This window comes from Carettochelys insculpta, chromosome 2 (genome assembly GCF_033958435.1).
Source record: "Carettochelys insculpta isolate YL-2023 chromosome 2, ASM3395843v1, whole genome shotgun sequence".
NCBI classification, from domain to species: domain Eukaryota; kingdom Metazoa; phylum Chordata; order Testudines; family Carettochelyidae; genus Carettochelys; species Carettochelys insculpta.
Genome location: NC_134138.1, coordinates 80,700,320 through 80,719,907, shown reverse-complemented (window position 1 = coordinate 80,719,907; position 19,588 = coordinate 80,700,320). Strand labels below are relative to the sequence as shown.

The 19,588-nt window shown below is 41.2% G+C and overlaps 1 protein-coding gene and 1 long non-coding RNA gene across 3 annotated transcripts in view; one reads left to right on the top strand and one right to left on the bottom strand.

Moving 5' to 3' along the window:
- SPIDR (scaffold protein involved in DNA repair) overlaps positions 1 to 19,588 on the top strand; it is a 353,174-nt gene that overhangs the window by 151,434 nt on the left and 182,152 nt on the right. The gene's annotated exons all lie outside the window — the stretch shown is intronic.
- On the bottom strand, positions 1,200 to 10,349 carry LOC142009339 (uncharacterized). Its single transcript, XR_012644433.1, has 2 exons — positions 4,774 to 10,349; positions 1,200 to 2,965 (listed from the first exon to the last, which is right to left on the bottom strand). It is a non-coding gene; the product is annotated as an uncharacterized LOC142009339 (long non-coding RNA).

Sequence of the window (19,588 nt, the reverse complement as noted above, 5' to 3'; positions counted from 1 at the left end):
TGAAGGTGTGGGTCTGGGTGGGAGAGAGTGCATAGGAGCAGGATGGGCATGCAGGATCTAGGAGGGAGGTACAAGATCAGGTGGATGGTCTGGTTGGGGGAAAAGGTGCAGGAGCAGGGTGGGAGTGTGGGCAGGAATGGGAGCAAAAGTGTGCTGAGATGGGGGGGTTGGTTGATGGGGGGGGGCACATCCACCTGTCACTGCTGCCGCCCCCTGCACCATCTGGGGGAAAGGTAGCATGGAGAAATGCTCCCTATAGAGGTTTTCCTCCCCGCTTCTCCCAGGCACTGTCCTCCCGTTGCTCTGATTGACCAGAATTCCAGCCAAACAGAGCAGCGGGGCAGTGCATGGGAGAGGTGGGGAGAAAATTTTCTCTCGAGAACTGTGAGTTGCCATTCCCCCGGCTGGGGGAGGGGGAGCAGGAGTGGCAGCGGTGCCGCTGCTTCCTGCCCCTGCAGCACTTAATAGTCTTGAAATTATGGGTGATAAACACTGCCCATGTTAGCTGCTCACATGTCCATGCAGGAAAGCTAAACGTTATGTAAGGGAAAAGGTTTATCCTCATAAAACCTTTTTTAAATGAAAGGAAGTAGGCCTTGTGTGCAAATGTAATATATAGTAGTAAAGAAACTGCAACTGCATTGTCTGCCCGGTGAGGGGAAAGGAGGGGGTCTTCAGTCAGTTTTAAAGTACAGTTAACAAGAACTTACAGCTAGTGGAAGCCTAAAACATAAAGCATCTTATTAACACAATAACTGATACAATAAATCTGACATCAGAACACATAATAGAGTCTCAGTGTTGTGGTACATAATTACAGATGGTCATTTAAAGACCTTGTTCCAGATTCGTGGGCCTAAAACAGTTTTGAACAGAATAGTGTTAGTGGCTTGATTTGAAGATCCCTGTATTCATTCTTTCTTCAACGGAGAGGTGCATACCAAAGCCTTGACCACAGTAATTTAGCTGTGCAGACAGAACTGAAATTTTAGGGGTATGAGTTGTCTTAAGCATAGTTAGCCCTGTCTCTGGTATACCCTAGTTTTCTTAAACAGGGTATCAGGGTATCCTTAATGGCTCAGTACTAATGACAGTACATCCTCAAGATGTTATTCAGGTGAGCATCTAAACGTCTGGGTACTTGTGTCGAATGATGATGTGAAAAGCCCTGAGAACAGGTCTCTATGTTGAATCAGCAGTACAGTTGGATTGACTTTTTTTATTCTATTTCAGCAATTTCAATGCCCAGGCCAGAAAGCAACACAAAATGGAAAATGAGACATAGTCACTGGGGGCCTTTGATCTTTAGGGAATGTTAAGGATGAATTTGGGGACAAAGGTTAAGAGTTGCTAGGAAATAACTTTCTTCACCCCAAAATTCAGAAGCCCCTCTAGGGGCTTGATACTGGATGATGCCGCATGTTGCGGCTCCAATCCAACAAAGAATTTAAATCAATGTGGACAGGGCATGAGGGTGATGGCAGTGCCTAAAATAAGAAGTGAAACAGACTACTCACACGAATGAACAATTAATAAACTGGAGAACACAACCCATTTCCTCTGTCAGTTATAAACAATTTTAGGTGCTGCTTATGCATACAGTGAGCACAGCATTTTCAGGAACACTTTTTTCTCCCAAACTGACCTTGTAAGACAGGCCTGTGCCTAAAACAACAGATAATCTAGATGGACTTTCTCTCTAAATTCTTACCTACCCAATTCTTATTCTTCATCCAACCAAAAGCAGGCCTTTGACGCTGTGCACAAGAAAGGCACAACAGTAAAGGACTAGTTCCACTCAGCCTTACATTCTTGTCCCAAATATGTCAGCACTGCTTCACATCTCTACTGTACATGTCCATAGAAGCCCCAGTTACTTTGCCACTCTTCCCGGACCTGATAATTCAGGATCACTGCTGTCTTCAGCAGCTGAACCTTGAGTTGCTGCACTTTATGGTGTGGCTGAACTCCGTGCAGCTTCCCTGCTCACACACAGTTAGATAAGTCCAATAGGAAACCCTCCACCTGGGCTATCTGTCGGGCCAAGTAGAAGAGATTTTTGGTCTGGTCAGCGCAACACTGTCTCTGGTACTTGTATCTATTCCTCTTTATACTGAATGATCTTCTCCGTCTTAAGCAGCATGGGCTGTGCATGCCATCGGTAAGGGTTCACTTAGCTACTATGTTGGCTTTCCATTCAAGTACAGAGCGCTGGTCAGTCTTTGCCGACCCTATGGTCCACTGTTTCTTGAGAGGTCTTAACGGGCGGTACCTGCATATCTGACGGCTGGTCCAGGTTGACATCTCAATCTGGTCCTTTCCAGAGCTGACTGTTGAACTACTCTTGTACAAAGTAAAATTTTTGGTAGCAATGATGTCATCCAGCAAGTTATTTGAGCTCATGGCTCTAACATCAGAGCCTCCTTACACAGAGTTCCATAAAGACAAGGTTCACCTCGGGCCATGTCCAGCTTTCCTCCCAAAGGTCTTCTCACAATTTCACATCTTCCTTCTGGTGTTCTGGTCTAAGCTGCACCCAAGTGGCAGGGAGGAGAGGCTTTGCTTGTTGGATGTTCACAGAGCTCTAGCTTTTTACATTGAAAGAACAAAACCATCCTGGAAGCCCATTCAACTGTTTGTGCCTTTGGCAGGCAGGATGAAATGTTTTCTACTCGAAGAATTTCTTTGTGGACCATGTCCTGCATCTGTGAGTGCCATAACCTGGAAGAGGTGCCTGCCCCTTCATTCACAATGCCTTCCACCTGGGCACAGGTGTTTTCGGCAGCTTTCCTGGAACAGGTTCCCTCTCAGGAGATATGCTGAGTGGCAATGTGGTTCTCCATTCACACTTTCACTGTGCATTATGCAGTTACCCAGCAGGCCAGAGATGATGCAGCCTTTGGTAGAACAGTGCTCCAGTGGACATCTGACCTTGACTCTGCTTCTGAGACTTAGCTTTGAAGTACTTGAGTGAAATTGACATGAACAAGCAGAGGAGGAAGAAAAAACAGTTATGCATCTCTTCATAACTATGGTTCTTAGAGATGCATTGTTCATCTCCATTCCAATACCCACCCATCTACCCCTCTGCCAGAGTATCTGGCAAAGGGGAACGGAGGGACTGGTGAATCAGCAGGGTCCTATTTTGAGCACCACTCCAGGGAAAGGTGGGTAACTATTTTTTTTAAATGGATTAAATGAGACCAGACTCAGACTCCTTGTCATTTGGCTAGGTCATGAATACCCTCTTTGATATTTTCTACATCTGCTAAGCGAGGTTGCTGAATAACATTTTTTTCCTTTTCCCCTCCAGGAAGGGAGTCTGTTGAGGCGCTTGATATGCTTATATTTACCATTTCTAGGTTGCTACTAGGAAGCTACTCTTGTTTTTCCATTTCAAGGTCCTATTTAAATTTTGTGAGAGAAAATGAAAAGATTGTCAGCTCTTTCTTTGTCTGCTGTCTGTCTGTCTGTCAAGTACAAGGTCTTAGCCATTTGCTTTCACATCAAACACATATTTCCTACCTGCTTGACTGTTCCACCCTAGGCTCAAAGACAGATTCAACTGAAAATTACAGAAGGAATATTGCTATTTAGGATGCTTGCTCTAGTGTAGTCTAGTCTGAGAAACATGTGATGGGACTGTGTGTGAATAAAGCCAGCAGGCTTTGGACCCATTCAACCTAAATAGGAATATTCTTTCTGTAATCTTCAGTTGAATCTGTTTTTGAGACTAGGGTGGAAGGAATTTTTATTTGTTGTTCGCACATATTAATGTGTACAGATATTAAGTTTTGATTTTAAACTCTCCAAAGCAAGCAAATATATAGCTGAAATTCTATTTCTAATCATTCTACAGTAAAATCTCTGTTATCCTGGAGAACTGGAGATAATCCAGTGTATCGGATGCTGCAGCAGGGCCAGTGGCCCTGATCCACTGGCACCACTGACCAGCCGGCCCTGGTCAGGCTCCGTGGCTGCTATGCATAGTGGTTAACGCAATGTGCTGGTTATCGGGGTGCTGGATAACCAAGCTTATACTGTATTTTGGCTGGCAGTGCAAATTGAATATTATAGGAAATAAGAGAAACACTGAAAATGTGTGAGTTCCACTGTTATGTTTGGTTACACAGGCCCTTTCCCATCTATCCCTCAAATACAGCACATTCGTTAAAAATTTACGAGGGTTTATTTAGCCTGTATATGTCCTTTCCCCAAAGTTTATTGTTGCTTTCCCCCCATCCATTCACATTCCCTACTTGCAGATCTTTACTGTTTTACATTTAAAATCCTTTCCTATCTCTAAACAAGACAAAACAGGACAGCTCTGTTATCTGTGTTATCTAGATGTATTGTTGTCATACCAAATCTATCAGGGAGTACTGTTGGGGAAGCTGTTTTGCATATTTTTCTCATAACCTCTCCTCAGCACCTTTGGACCCAGAATTGAAATGTAAAGTCAAGAATCCTAAAAGCTAGAGTCCAAGCAGATCACCTCAGAGTCTGACTTAAACCAAATAGAGAACATTTGTTTGAGCTGGAAAATTCTACTTGAAGGCAAGATACAGTCCTGTATGCTGGAGTGTAGGTGTGTGGAATGGCTGTGAAGTGGCTGGTGCCTCCTATAAGGAATTCTGGTTGAGTCATTGATTACCCCACTGTTATCTTAAATAAGCTTTTGGCTTACCTCCTTGCTTTCCCACTCCTTCATGAAACTTTCAGCAATGGTACATGATCCCTTAAGAAAAACCAACCTAAGCACATCATAAATACCTTAAAAATCTCCAAAAGCAGGTTATAGAATCAGTCAGGAATGGTTTTGGTGGTTCTTGGTCCTGCCTTCAATTCAGGGGACTGGACTTAATGACCTCTCAAGATTGCTTCCAGTTCTAGTATTCTATGATACCTTCACTTTAGTGGATCTTGTATTATTACTATAGAAAAATATTATCAATCAAAGTAAGAACTTGTAATATAGCTTCACAGCAGCAGTGCAGGTCTGTCCTTGTTTTTTAAGCAGATTATATCACTGCCTATTGCTTTAACATGAAGGAGTTTGTAATGTGACTCAGTGCAGGCTACAGCTGTTATCACAGTAAATTAGTTCTGTTGGAGACTGGAATTTCCAGACAGTCTTGACCACTGGGAGGTGGAATGTTGCACTGACGTCAGGAGCTGCTCCTGGGAATGTTTTGCATTCCTCTTCCTGGCAGTGGTCAGGTGGCTTCCAGCAAGAGGAAAGGAACAGCCGCTTCCAAAAGAGAGGGGGGAAAAAGAAGGAAAAGAACAGTTTATAATAAAAGTATTGTGGAGGCGGAACTTGTATTATAAGCCAGATTTGAAATTAGAACCAGATGTTTTGCTTTTGAAAGCTGCACTAATGTTAAATGCATCTGTTAATGACTCTGATAGTTGAAATATTTGTCTATCTGTTGCACTTTAATCTCACTGCTCTGCATTTTAAACCATTTGAGAAAAACAGCTTTTAGTTGATGGGATTTACACAGCTTCTTTCATAGAATGTTATAAATAATGACCCTTTCAGGAAAAAGACATAAACATGCATTTTTAAAGCAGCAAAGTGTGTTAAACTTATGTTTTTATTACTGATTTATTCTTCAGAAATAAAATTGTTTAATTTAGAAGAATACAGTCTTTAAAGCCAATGAATTTCTTATCTTGTGCTAGCAAGAAAAATGTACATGGTATAAGTTAGAGAGTTTGGAACATGTAACTGCTGCTGTTTGTTTGCAAAATGTTTCCTTTTCACTCATTCTTCATGTCACCAGCAAGTTTTATATTTAAAGCAAAAGAACAGCAGATTGTTAGGACATCTCTTTATCTTGGGCTGGATCAACAGGCAATGATCAATCTAGGGGGGGTTGATTTATCACATCGAGAGAAGACATAATAAATTGACCGCTGAGCACTCTCCCGTCGGACCCTGGTACTCCACCAAAATGAGGAGAGTGAGTGGAGTTCACAAGAGAGCATCCGCTGTTAACTTACTGGTGTGCAGATACTGCAGTAAGCAGACCTAAACTACTCATGTAGCTGAAGTTGCATAACTTAGGTTGATGGCCCCAGTAGTATAGACAAGATCTAAATGTGACATCTGTAAAACAGGAATTATGTTAACCATGCAAAGTGCTTTTGAAATGACTCCATGTAAAGCAAGAGAAGTATAAATGTAAAGGTTTTTAGGAATATCTTTGCCCCTTGTATTCATTGTACTCACGTTGGTTGGATGCAAATAGTTAATCTCGTAAATTGCTAGGAGATAAGTCCTGCCCTCCTGTTTAGTGGCTGCATGGGGTCACATATGCAGAAGAACTGATCAAATCCTAATATATGTAGGAGTAGGTAGGATTTGCAGACTCTTCCCAGGGGAAGCATGCCCGTTGGCCATCACTGAACTCTTGTTTTGCTTGGTGTTTAGACACTGTGTAGCAGAGGGACTTTTTAGGAGCTGTTGGGGTGGGGATATCTCTAAATCCTAAGTAGTGGCTATATGTAGGTAGTCTGACGTGTCCGATGATGATGTCTTGAGCTTACACAGGCTCATCGGTTGTGGACTTGCATGTGGCTGAGGAGTCCAAGCTTTGAACGGCATGGGCATTCACTGTGGGGGCAAGGGAATTGTCCTGGCTCTGTTGGTGCGGCTGCTGCTGTTGATTTCTTCCTTTCACAAGCATCAATGAGGCGTACGCCTCGCTGCTCTTCAAAGTTGTCATACGCATGTCGTAGGAGAGCACGCCAGCTTGTTCAGTCTTTTGCATGCTGCTCTAGCTGATCTGGTTTTAAACCAGCATGAGCAATGTTGGCCTTCATACAGTCTTTATATCTCTTGTGAGGCCTACCTTGATTCCTTTTGCCCTGAGAGAGTTCACCACAGAGGAGCTGCTTCCAATACTGCTTTGTGGCCTTAGGTAGGGAGGGATTTTTTCCCACTGACTCTGTGGAGAACCCCCCAACTAGCCTATGGAGGCTGAGGACTGATTTCACATTTTTGGCCAAATCCTGCCCTGATGGCAAAACTATTGTGGTTTTGCTGCTATCAGTGGGTAAAGGTGTAAAGAAAACTTGGATGGGAACATTCAGAGCCTTGCAGAGATTCCTGTGTGGCAAGAGACATGTGGCACGTTGGTAAGCCTCATGCCACGTAGCAAGGGGCATGGCTAGGACTACAGGATCCATTACTGCACTGATCCAGTGGGATGAAGGCACATGAAGGTTTATTTCAGCTAATAATGAAATAAAAGCCTCAGATCAGCTTTTTAGCCTATTTCATGTCCTGAGGAAGATTCTGCCTCTCTTGTCTCCCCTTTCTCTGTCCATTGCCCAGCTCGGCTATTTGGGCTGGGTTCTGGGTTGGAATTTATCTTTCTATACATTCTTCTTGCTTTTCTGCCTTACGTTCTCCATGTGATTCAATTAAATCTCATATAGTAGAAGGAATGAGTTGAGAGTTCTGCTTCTAAACGGAGTAAATGTAATAAAGGTTAGAAATTTCAATTAAGAATGTGCAGTGATTTGGGCATAAAGTAGTGCATTTTGTCTCTTTTGCTGCTTATAGTCATTGTTCAAAATATGTTCTACCTGCAGATGAGAGAGTTACTGCGTTTATTAGGGTAAAGAGGAACATATTTGATAACCTCAGTACATTGCAATTAATAATATTTATACAATTCAGGTGAACCCTGTGAATATCACTGAGCTTCCTGTTGTATGCTGGAATGGATAGGCTGTTTCCTGTTACAGAACTGGATTATAGTCTGAGGAATTTCCAGAAATGTTGAGAAATGCTGACTCATAGTGTACATTAAAATGAACCAGCTAAGGGAGGGCTTAGGGAGGCTTTTGAGTTGTTGGCTGAAGCAAGCGAAAAATGTTGCTGTAATGTACTGTTTTATTTTTAGCAAGAGGGCAAGGCTGTGTTACTTCAACTGAGATACTTGCTGGTGGTTTCAAAATGACAGACACTTTTTAGGTTTGCTGTGTTTTTCTAATCTATTTTCAGAATTTAGAAAACAGGTGGTTTTTCTAAACTATTTACTCTGCTCTTGTTTCCCACTAGTTGGATTGTTGTAAAGGTGCCTTAAAGTTAGTGCAGGAAAAGATTTTTAACACTCTCACAGATCAAGGCACCTTTCCAGGTATAAAATTACTGTGACTATTTGTTGCTGAATCTCATTCGGTGCCTACATTTGCTTATGCCTTAAGTTTGAAGAGTTGGGACTGTAGTTCAAATGGTGAAAGGTGGCACATGTGAGATTACTGCTGTGATGGGTTTAATTTAATTTAAAAGCTCCAGCGCTTTTGCTTCCCGCATCTCAGATTTATTTTTACTTGTCACTGTAGAAGTAATTGTCGTATTGCCAATACAGATATCTTTCAGGAAAAAAAAATGCAACCTGTTGTTTTCTGCTTGTTCAGAGCCACATACGGGGCAAAGTTTTAGTGGTGGCATCCCTTAAAAAATTCATTGTGCTGATATAATTTTAAATTATTTTAATTTTAAAGCAGAACTTCAAAACCCATCTTAGCAATCTTTTCTTTCCTCTTGTTTTGCTGAGCCAAGAAAATTTAGTATTTTAAATGTATATACTGTTCCAGAGTTCTTTATAGACTGAATGTTAATTTTGAAAAGCCACCATAGACTAATTTCTTCTAAAATTTGCCGTCAGCAATCAGTGTATGAGAGAGAAATGGAGCCCTCTTTTTGTCTCTTGTTGAATAAATCATGAGGTGTGGACTGATGCATTTTTAATATTTCTTCTAACCAGTTTGTCTATCATTCTCTACAGCTGTAGTATTCCAAAAGTCTTTCCAGCTTGAGTCTTGTGGTATTCAACATTAATAATGTTTTGGTTGCAAACATAGGTTTATTTGTCCTCAGAAGGACCACCACAGAAAATAACTTGCATGGGATCTGGAAATTATATAATTGCCCTCTGCATGTTTAAATAGAACAATATTCAGGAAACAGAATATGAGAATTTTTAGTAGAGCCTGTTATTAGCTGGTACCTGCCTTTTGTTTCAAATGTACTTTGTGACTCTGTTTCTGACCTCTAACCAAGATGCTAGCAAATACTGCAGAAATGTCCTGGACTAAATCTTAAGGCTTCTACGGCTCAAGGCCCAAATTAAAGTTTTGCTTAATTTAAATGACACATAAATATGGATTGAACAGTCTTCATTATCCACGTAATGAATAAAAAGTAATAAGAAAACAATAAAGGTCAAGAAGTAAATCAGATTTTAAAAATGTTTGTTTTAAGTCAAAGGTTTCCCCAATAACAGAAGCAAATATTTAGTTTTAAATATTGATATGTGCTTTTTAAACTTTCCACATCACTGTAAGAATATTTATCAGATATATATTTGCTAAACTGAGGATAATTTAATCCTCAAATAATGAGAGCATGTGTCCTACCGGATGGAGTGCTGACTACAGACTCAGGAGACATGAATTCTGTTCTCAGCTCTGACCCTAGCCTGCTGGATAGTCTGTGGCAAGTCACTTCACCTTTCTGTGCCTCAGTTTTCAGATCTGAGATAAGTTTGATTTACCTGCTGCCAGTCTATAAACTATGCCCACCTTATCAGATGTGGTATTGTCAAATCTAAGTATTCAAAATCATGAGGAAGGCTTCTAAAACTATGAAGCTGGCTTAAAATTCATGAGGTTAGATCAGTGTTTCCCAAACTTTCCGGCATCACACCCCCGCTTTTGATTTTTGAGAAACCCTCACGAACCCCCACCTCTTCTTTACCATCATCCCGCTCCCGCTTTTAACAAAAAAATTCAATTTGTACTTTAAAATAAACACAAAAGCTTGACATACAAATATTGTTTAAAATTAAAAATATGCACAAATAATTTTTCTTGGATCTTTGTGGTTGCCTGGTGCAGCCCCAGCTGGCCAGCTGCCTGAGCCCCGTGCCAGCCTCCAGAGCTGCCAGTGCCAGCCTCCACCTGACTGAGACCTGCACTGCCAGAGCTGCACACCTGAGGCCCGTGCTGCCAGGGCCAGCCACTTGCTTACCCGCCAGCCACCGGGGCCAGCTGTCCACCTGCCTGCTGTCCACCTGACCCCCGTGCTGCCGGGACGAGCTGCCTGCCCACCAGCCGCAGGCCAGCTGTCCAAGCCGCCCACCCAAGCGCCACACTGCCAGGGCCAGCTGCCCACCTGCCATCCTGAGCCCCATGCTGCTAGAGCCAGCTGCCCATCCACCAGCCCAAGCTGCCTGAGCCCCACACTGCTGGTGTCAGCCGTCCAAGCCCTGCTCTGCCGGGGCCAGCCGCTTGAGCCCCATGAGCTGGCCGGCTGCCCGAGCCCCACAAGCCCTACTAACCACCCACCCGAGCCCCTCCCCTGCCCTCTGACAAAGCAGGGCACCCCCGGCTCCCCACCTCACCCCATCCACCTCCTCCTCCCTCGCAATCCACATTCACTCATCTTTGTGAAGGCAGCCAGCTCCACATGGGTCTTTGCCAGCTGCCTGCTTTATATAGCGGTTGTGCCAGGTCACCCATGTAAAATGGCCGGGGCTGAGAGCCAGAAGCAAAGGCTGGATCTTTCTTCAGGTTGCGAGGAAGCGATGGGGGGACTGGGTCGCCTTGTGCCGCCCCCCCCTCCCCCCCCCCCGGAATTTCTTCACATCTCCCGGGGGCAACACCCACCAGTTTGGGAAACCATGATTTAGATTGATATGCCACCTGACTTTGGGTAAACATGTATCAACTAAATTACTTGATACCAGTTGCTTCTGGTACAATCGTTTGCTCCTTAATTCTTTTCAACTTTGCAGAGGTACTGCATGTTCCCTGAACGTATAAAATACATGAGAGGTGGTCCAGCTTTCCAGGAAAAAATTTAGTACAACGTGTATCAATTTAACATCTCCTCATTTTACAGTCAGCACTTTGTAACTTTACCCATCCTATCAGATCCGAGAGGTTCTTTCTAGTAACATCAGACTTTGCATTCCTGTTTCTCTGGCATGGCTATTCTATCCCTTAATACAAATCCGCCTGTCACAATCCACACCTTTAAGTACTGTTATCTTTGTGTCTTAAAATGGAGACTTCATTATTTTTATCTTTCCTTTGGCACCTATTTTTGTGTCTAGCTTCTTTTTTTTCCCCCCCAAATTGTATTATTTGATTTGCTGTTCTGTCAGCTGTCTGCATTTCAAGATACAATAATGCTTTATGCTATTTCACCTTGTTTTGCTGGAAATCTTGTTTATCTTTGATCTCTTGAACAAGTTGGCAGTGACCCCTCTCAAAATCTTCTCAGCACCTCCTGGTGACATGTGAGGGGCCATCCACGGTAGTTGCTATAATCATTGCCACAACTACTGAGCTGATGATGGTGGCAGAAAGCTCTGTTGCTAAAGTAAGTGTTTCTTTATAATCGTTCTTTATCACAGTATTAAGGGCAGCACATTCCTAGAGGTGTTCACATATCACCAGGTCATTTTGAAGGAGGGAAGCTAAGGCCAGGGAAAGCTCTGTGTGCGAAGAGGATGTTATGCCAATTTGGATAAAGCACAGGAGACAGGAAAATATAATAAGTTTCAAGAACGAGTGATGAAGTAAATCCTACCATCTTATGTAGCATGATTAGAAAAGTGTACCTTACATAAAAGTAATTGGTAATAATCAATGGCAGTTCATCACCAACTGCTTCAAAACAAAATTTTGCCTCTTTCTGAAAATTAACCAGCGACAGATATAATTATTTAAAAGTGGTAGGTCAGAGAGAGGGAGAAAATAAATGTTCATCAAATACCCCATACGTGTTCCACTTCTTACAGATCTGTCTTAACTCCTCCTGATATTCTTGGAGTACTTTTCTGTTCTCACTTAGGGCTTCTGCGCATTTGTAATGTTACAGCAACAGATGCACTCCCTGCAGCTGTGCCACTATAGCTTTTCCGTGATAGATACTACCTACTGCGACAGGAGAGATTCTTTCACTACTTTGGGTGATGCACCTCCCTGCGAAGCAGTAACTCAGTCAACAAAAGATGTGGGGGATTCAGTCAGTTTAACTGTACCACTCAGAAGTATGTGGACTTTTCACACCCTTCAGCAGTGTAATTTAAGATCCCTTAATTTTCTAGCATAGACGAGACCTGAATCTTTTCTTTGATTCTTCTCCTCTTTGATTTCTTTTGCTCTGTATTCAGTCGGTTGCGACCATTTCCCAGCTTTCTCAGCACCTTGCTCAAGAGCAGCCATCTTAAGATGAGGGCAGACTAAGGTGGTGATTTTAAGAAGAGACAAGGGCTGTTAAGATCATCTCTCCTCAAATTTTATTTGCTTACTTGTTGGACTCCTAAGTGTCCAATAGATCAATAACTATGGTGACAAAAAGCATGAGCCAGAAGATTGTGCTCATCATCTTGGACACAGACCTGATCAAGTTGTTCTACACATGAGCAACCTTCAGGCATGATTATTTAGTATCCAGAGGCACTGAGATGTCATCTGGGGTGAGCAAAGTCTCTGCTCTACAGCCTCAGCTGAGAGCCAGCTGGCCGTTAGCTCATGTGGTAGAGTGCAGGGCTTTAGACCCTATGCTCGCAGGTTCTGCCCCTGGTGCCGGCAACCCGGGTCTGTCAGCATTACAATTATTAAAACTCACATCTTGAAATAAAGCCTTTCACCCAGAAAAAAAAAGCTCCAACTTGTAAAAGATCTAGCTGTTCATCTTGCCACCCCAGATTAGAGTGCGCGTGTCTTTGTACAGGTTGAACCTCTCTAGTTTGGCACTTTCTTGTCCAGTAACATCTGTAATCCACCATGGTTTTAGCCAGATGACCACTTACCATGGATGTGGCCAAGTTTTCCATGGTCCCATAAAGTTTGCTGAAAGCCCCCAGTCCTGGCTTTCAGTGTTCTGTGCTATTACTTCACTGTAATTTACTCCTAAATGTCTACAAAGAGCCTGGTAAGTAGCGGAAGTGTTGATAATGCTCCTGTTGTCTGGCAGATTCTCTGATCCAGCACTTACCAGGTGCCAAGGATGCCGGTCTAGAGAGATTCAACCAGTACCATTCAGAACAGGGTCCAATTCAAAATTTCTGTTCTAATATACGAAGCCCTTGCTGGGTCTAACCCAAGCTCCCTGACAATTTGCTACTACTTCCATGACCATCACCTCCCACAGTAGCTTTGTCTAGTCGAACAGCCAAACTATCAGAAAAGGTAAGTCCAGGGCCATAACTTATTACATTCTCTCTATAAATGTGGTACTTGTATGTCTCCCATCACGGTACTGTCTAAGCACGTCACATGTTTCTCATCACACACTCCTTTGAAGTAGGTAGGTATTATATTCACTACCAAAATTATCTCTGTTAACATGATTCCATTTCATTCTGAGCACATCAAAACCAAGGAAACCAGTTGCCATTCAGAGGCTGGGCATAGGAAACATTAAAAAGCTTGTTGTACACCAAAAGAGGAAAAATATTTGGGGAAAGACAAGGTCTTAAATGCTAGTACCTTTACTTCTGAAAAAGAGTGAACAGAAGTTTGCATATTGTGGAATATATCAATTATATGTGTTAGTGAGGGATAATCGTGCGTTCCGTTTCTCTATCTAGTGTAAGTACAGTAAACTGTGGCATTATAAGTGTCAGTCTGTGCCTAGCCATGGTGTTTCTTTATACTCCTATTTGATTTATATGTATATTATAGAAGTCCAACTTATAGCACTGAATAAAGGCTTCAGTGATTTATGCTATATGTAAACCCTGAGTTATCATATGTATCTTTATGGACATAGAGTTCCAGTTGCGTTAAAGAATAAAAAAGACATTTGAGGCAGCAGTGAATGTATAAAATAGAAAACGCCCTTGCTTCATAGGCTTTAAGTATTGAATGATTCACACATTCTTATGCAAAAATGTGTACTACACTGAAGACAGAAAGAACATGATGTCTTGATAGCTTTCAGTATGCTATGGATTTTGTGCTGCTGTTATGAGAGGAGGGGCATAATTCACAAAGGAGGATGTCAGAAATTATATTTAGAAGTTTCTTCACACGATGGTACAGTCTGTAGTAAAAACATCTCCACTTGTGTTTAAGTACAGATCACATAACATTTTTATTGGTATAGTAAAGAGCTTTTGTGTTTTATTCATGATCTCTGGGGTTGTGCTCCCAGACATAGTTTAGAAATGCATAACATTCCTTTTTAAGTTTAGAAGTGAAAAGACAGCCAGGATGAGCAGGAAGGGCATTCTGGTGCTGAATGAGTTTTTTATTTTAGCAATTTTTCATTGTGTCATGTTTATTTTGCAGAAGGAACCTCTGGTTATTGCAATATATCTAGCAAATAATTTGTTGTCTAATATTAAAATAAAAAGATAATAGTAATTTACTGTAAGAAGTCATTGGTGAGTTATTTTCATAACATGCTACTTTTTTCTCTTTCCTTTCTTTCCAAATAGAAAATTATTACTTCTTTACATGCTATTTGCCTGTCTTCCATTCCTCCTCTTTTCCGTCACCCCCTTTAAAAATGCAAATAATGTCCTTTTAAATTTCTGTCAAAGCTTATTACCTAATAAATACAATTGTTAGTCTTAAGGTACTACAGTACTGCTTTTGTTGTTCTTCTTCTTCCTGTTGTAATGTATCTATCATAATGATGATAACAAGCAAACTACTTAGTACATCTGTGGGCTTCCCTTTTTTCTGACTTGATTTTTTGTTTGAGCACAAATGACACCAAATCGTTATTAATTGGAATAGCTTGCTTTTTTTCCTTTTCAGAAGGAGGAATAGTAACTGCATGGGCAGCAGGTGAAGACTCAGCTGAGGGAGGCAAGCCCTAGCTTGACGCCTTCCGCTCTGAGGCTCCAACCATTCAGCCCCCCCGCCCCACCCGGACTCCTTTGTCAGCCTTCCCTCTGCATCCACAGGCAAGACCCACCAGACCCCAGCCAGATCCTTCCTGCTCTGCTGGGGCCCCAGCCCTCCCCAGCAGCTGGGGATTGTAGGTTTACATTACCTACTGCCCACGTAGCTCTGGTAGAGAAAATGCCAATACATCTGCGTATTAATTTTTACTTTCTCTTTGGACCTAATGATCTTTCTTAGTAATTTTAGAGTCTGAACCAGTCTCTATTGTCAATATAACTAATTAGTCCTTCCTCTGCTTCTTTGTGGCCTAAAAAAGAGACTGTAGCCCAATACACAGATTTCAGCTGGTAACTTGAAATTTGGCAGAGGTATTGTTTCTGGGTTGTGTATGTACCTTCCATTGGTTGGAGGAAATTCAGTTTATAAGGTTTCCACAGATGATTTAAAAAATAAATAAATAAAACCTCTCAAATGAACCTTTTGTTTACTGGTGATAAAACTTTTATTTCTCAGTATGCGAACTGTAGAATGTGATCTGTGAAGGAGCAGTCCATGGCAAGAGACATGCCCTCAGAACAATTTGGCCTCCTTATGTGTAGTTCAGGCTCTTTGCTTTTAGTATTTACTGATTTTTAACTGAAAATTCTCAGGTTTTACTAAATGTATTTAATTTCTATCAGTTTTCCCTCAAATTTTGGACCACGTAAGTGCATAAAAATACAAGTTAAGAAAATCCAGTATACTGTGTGAGGTAGATATGTTTACCATCATCATCAACAATGATGGGCTCAGCGCCTGCTGGTGTCCGATGCCTCTTTCACTGTTTGCTTCCATCTTTCCCTGTCCAGTGTGGAGTGGATTATTTTCTGTAGACCAGCTGTGCACCAATTTGCTATATCAACCTACAATACCCATTCTCTGTGGGGTCTGCCTCTCCTATTTGAACTTAGTGGCCAGAGAGGATGCTGAATACCAGGGTCTTGATTTTTCATTCATTGTTCATTCTTCAGATATGCCCGAGTAGCTGTAATGTCCATTGTATAACCTTCTGCAGTAGGTTCTCTTTTGGCTGTATCTTCCCATATAATTCCTGGTTGGTGACTGTCTGCATCCATCCAGTTCTCAGGATCTTTCTATAACAACTCCTCTCTAATGCCAATATCCTTCTCTTTGAATCTTTTGTTATCACCCATGTCTCACATACGTAGAACATGCTGCTGAAAACGCATGTTTTCAAGATGCTCAGCTTTATTCCTAAGCTAATTGCTTTGCTTTTCCTGATCTTATCCATCACCTTCAAACTCACTCTTGCTTTCGCTATTTTCTTCTGACAGTCTAGGTCATACATTATGTTGCTCCCAAGATGCATGAACTTCTCTACGTTCTCTAGTTTGATCCCGTCTCTACTGATTTTCCTTCCTATTTCCTTACCTCCAAATACCATTGCTTTGATTTTATCTATGTGCGTAACCAGTCCGTACCACTTTTCTTCCTCGGTTAGCACCCGCACCATTCTCACTAGCTTCTCTTCATCTTCTTCAATGATAACTATGTCATCCATAAACCTCAAGTTGTTAATTCTCATCCCATGCACAGATATCACTTCTACCTCTTCCTTGATTTTCTCTATTGCTCTTTCCAGGTGCATGATTAAGATACTCAGCGATATTGGATCTCCTTGTTTTGGACCTCTGCTCATTCTAAACCAACTTCCCAAATCTCTGCACCTTTGCTTTGTTGTTGATATCCTTCAACAAAACGTATTAGTCTGCTATCCACTCTTCACAACTCCAACGCTGCCCAGATCAGTTTCTGATCTATACTGTCAAATGCCTTCTGAAAATCGATGAAGCATTTGTAGATGTTCTTGTTCTTTCCTCGAGCTTTCTCCGCTATCAATCTTTGTGCTAATATCTGCTGTATGGTACTTCTATCTTTCCTGAATTCCACTTGGTCATCTACTATATGTTCTTTTCTCTGCTATCTCAGTCTCTCCGTCAGTATCATCATCAGCATCTTGCCTAGATGACTTGCTAAGGCAATCGTTCTGAAGTTCTTGAACTACTGAACTGCCTTTCTTGTGTATCGTCACTCGCATGAATTTTGTTCATTCCTTAGGTGCCCCCTTCTTTCCATGCTATATTACATAGTTGGTGTACTTCCTGAGTCGTAACTTTCTCCACTGTATTTGATCGTCTCTCCTGTGATTTTATCATTTCCAGGGCGCTCATTGTTCTTTAGTTGTTTCGCTGCTCTTTCTACTTCCTCCTTCGAAATACTGGTCTTGCTCTTGCTGCTTGGCGGAGATGTCCCTTTCAGTTCTTTGATCAGCCCCTCTGAGACACTTGGGTCCAACTGTGCTTTGTAGAAATCGGTGCAATATCTTGTCTATCGCTGCACAATCTTCTTGTTCAGGAGCACCTCATCTTTGATTGCCATCTGCTTCGGGTGCCACTTCCTATGAATATTCTTAATCATTTTATACACCGCCCTGGTCGTACACTCACCATAATACTTCTATATATCTTCACACTGCTGCTCTAATCATTTTGCCGCATACTTTCTGGCCACTGAGTATAAATATGAGGTTGTTAGACTAAGGCAGTGCTGCAGGATATATGCATAGGCACACGTGTGATTGCTTATATGAGCATACTATTAATTTAGAGTTCATTAAAAAAATCACACCATCAAACTGGCTTTCCTTTCAATAACCTTACTTTCCTCTAGTTGTTGCTTTTTTTGTGTTGTCTTCCAGTATTAACCCATGCATGCTGAATAGTGACACAGAGATAGCTGTGTTAGTATGTATTCTATCAAAACAAAAAAGCAGTCATGTAGCACTTCAAAACTAACACAATACTTTATTAGGTGATGAGCTTTCATTGGACAGACCCACTTCTTCAGACTGTCCCACGAAAGCCTATCACCTAATAAATTATTTTGTTATTCTTTAAAGTGTTACATGACTGCTTTTTTGTTTTGATAGTATTAACCCATGTGTTAGAAAACTGTGACATTCTTACCTGTTTTGTTTGTTTGTTTATTTTTGTAATAAACACTGATAAATTCCTGAGAAATTAAAACAAAAAGGTAAGGATCTTGAATATGATTATGAGGGTGTGTTTACTTACTGATTAAACCTATTCCATAGCTCAGAGCATGTAATGGTCCAAATCAAAGATCTGAAAAATGGTGAATTTTTGTTTTTCTTTAAACGCATCAGAAATTCCATAGTTAGAGGGAAAGTACATTAAAAGAACATTAGGGTTCCAAGATAATGCAGGAAAAATTCAGAAACTGGCAGTTAGTTATTTATGTAACCAAAATTCTGCCTCTGAAGTTCAATTGTAATTTATCACATACTATTTTTCTTCAAGACTGTTTTCTAAATCTTTATGCACTTTGGACAGATAACGAAACAGAGTTGTATGGCATGTAATTTACCACAGGAACTTTCAAATTAAAGTAATGTACTAAGAGGCCAGTAGCCTACTGAAAGGGGAAGCAGGGTCTTGTATTTTAGGCACTGAACGATGACTCAGATGATTGGGTTTGTGCTCTTAAGTTCCTGTATGACTTTCAGCAAGCACTGTAGTTTCTCTGTTCCTTAATTCTGCATATGTCAAATGGGGTTGATAGTACATCCCAACTTTTCAGGGAATTTGTGAAAATAAATAAGGCTAGTGAGGCAGTCACACACTGCAATAACGAATGCTGTAGAAAAGCCAATATCGAAATAAATATTTCCCTATTAAATGCAGAGTTCAGGTAAATTACACCATGGGCCCTCCCCAGTCTCTGAAGCAGTCCAACATTAGGAAAGTATAGGGGGTTTAAAGCCACCTGAGCCCACTTTTCTGGTGGCCACTTTTTAGAGGTGCAGCCTGGATTTTTACCCATAGTATATATATTTGTATGTATATGGAGCCAAAGTCTAGAATATGCCTGAACTGATTTTGTGTAACCTGCCTAAAGAAATTCACCTGTGGTAAATTCATCACTTGGGAAAGTAAGTTGATAAAATTAAAATCTTCTGAAAGGGTGGTGGGGAGAAGATGAAAACAGAATGGAAAATAGAATTTATCATGTGCAGTCTAGGCCCAGTGGAGCATATTTTAAAAATCAGAAAAGGTATGTTGTAATTTAAAGTAAATTTTCAGTGAATATTTATTTTACACGTTGACAGTAAGCCAATTTGTCGATGCATGTAATATGATTTTATAGGCTTGTAAATGTTATTCACTTGTATAAATGTCTTACTGAAATCATAATGTAAAAGCAGAAATGTCAAGACTGTACTACATACTGTACAGAATATGCATCCTTTAAAAATCATGGTAAAGAAAGCACTTAAATGTTAGGAAGCAAAATTTCTGTAGCAGGCAACTTGTTCAATAGAAGACAGCAGCATTAAAATTTAGGTGTAAGGTTTCCATAGAGTGAATTAAAAGATGACCCATTTGTGCTTTGTCTAGATTTCCTGTTAAAATTGCGATTGAAAGCATTCTTCCCATATGAGGGCGAATACCATTCTGATGTGTTTGCTTAAAAACTGAATCCAGTCATTGTGCTTGCAATTTGGCGTCCTGCCCGTTCCAAAAGTACAAAGCAAACTTTAGCCAGATACTCCCAAGCATGATATCCTCATTAAAGATCAGGGAAGAGAAAGGGGAAAACCCAAGCAGGGTGAAAG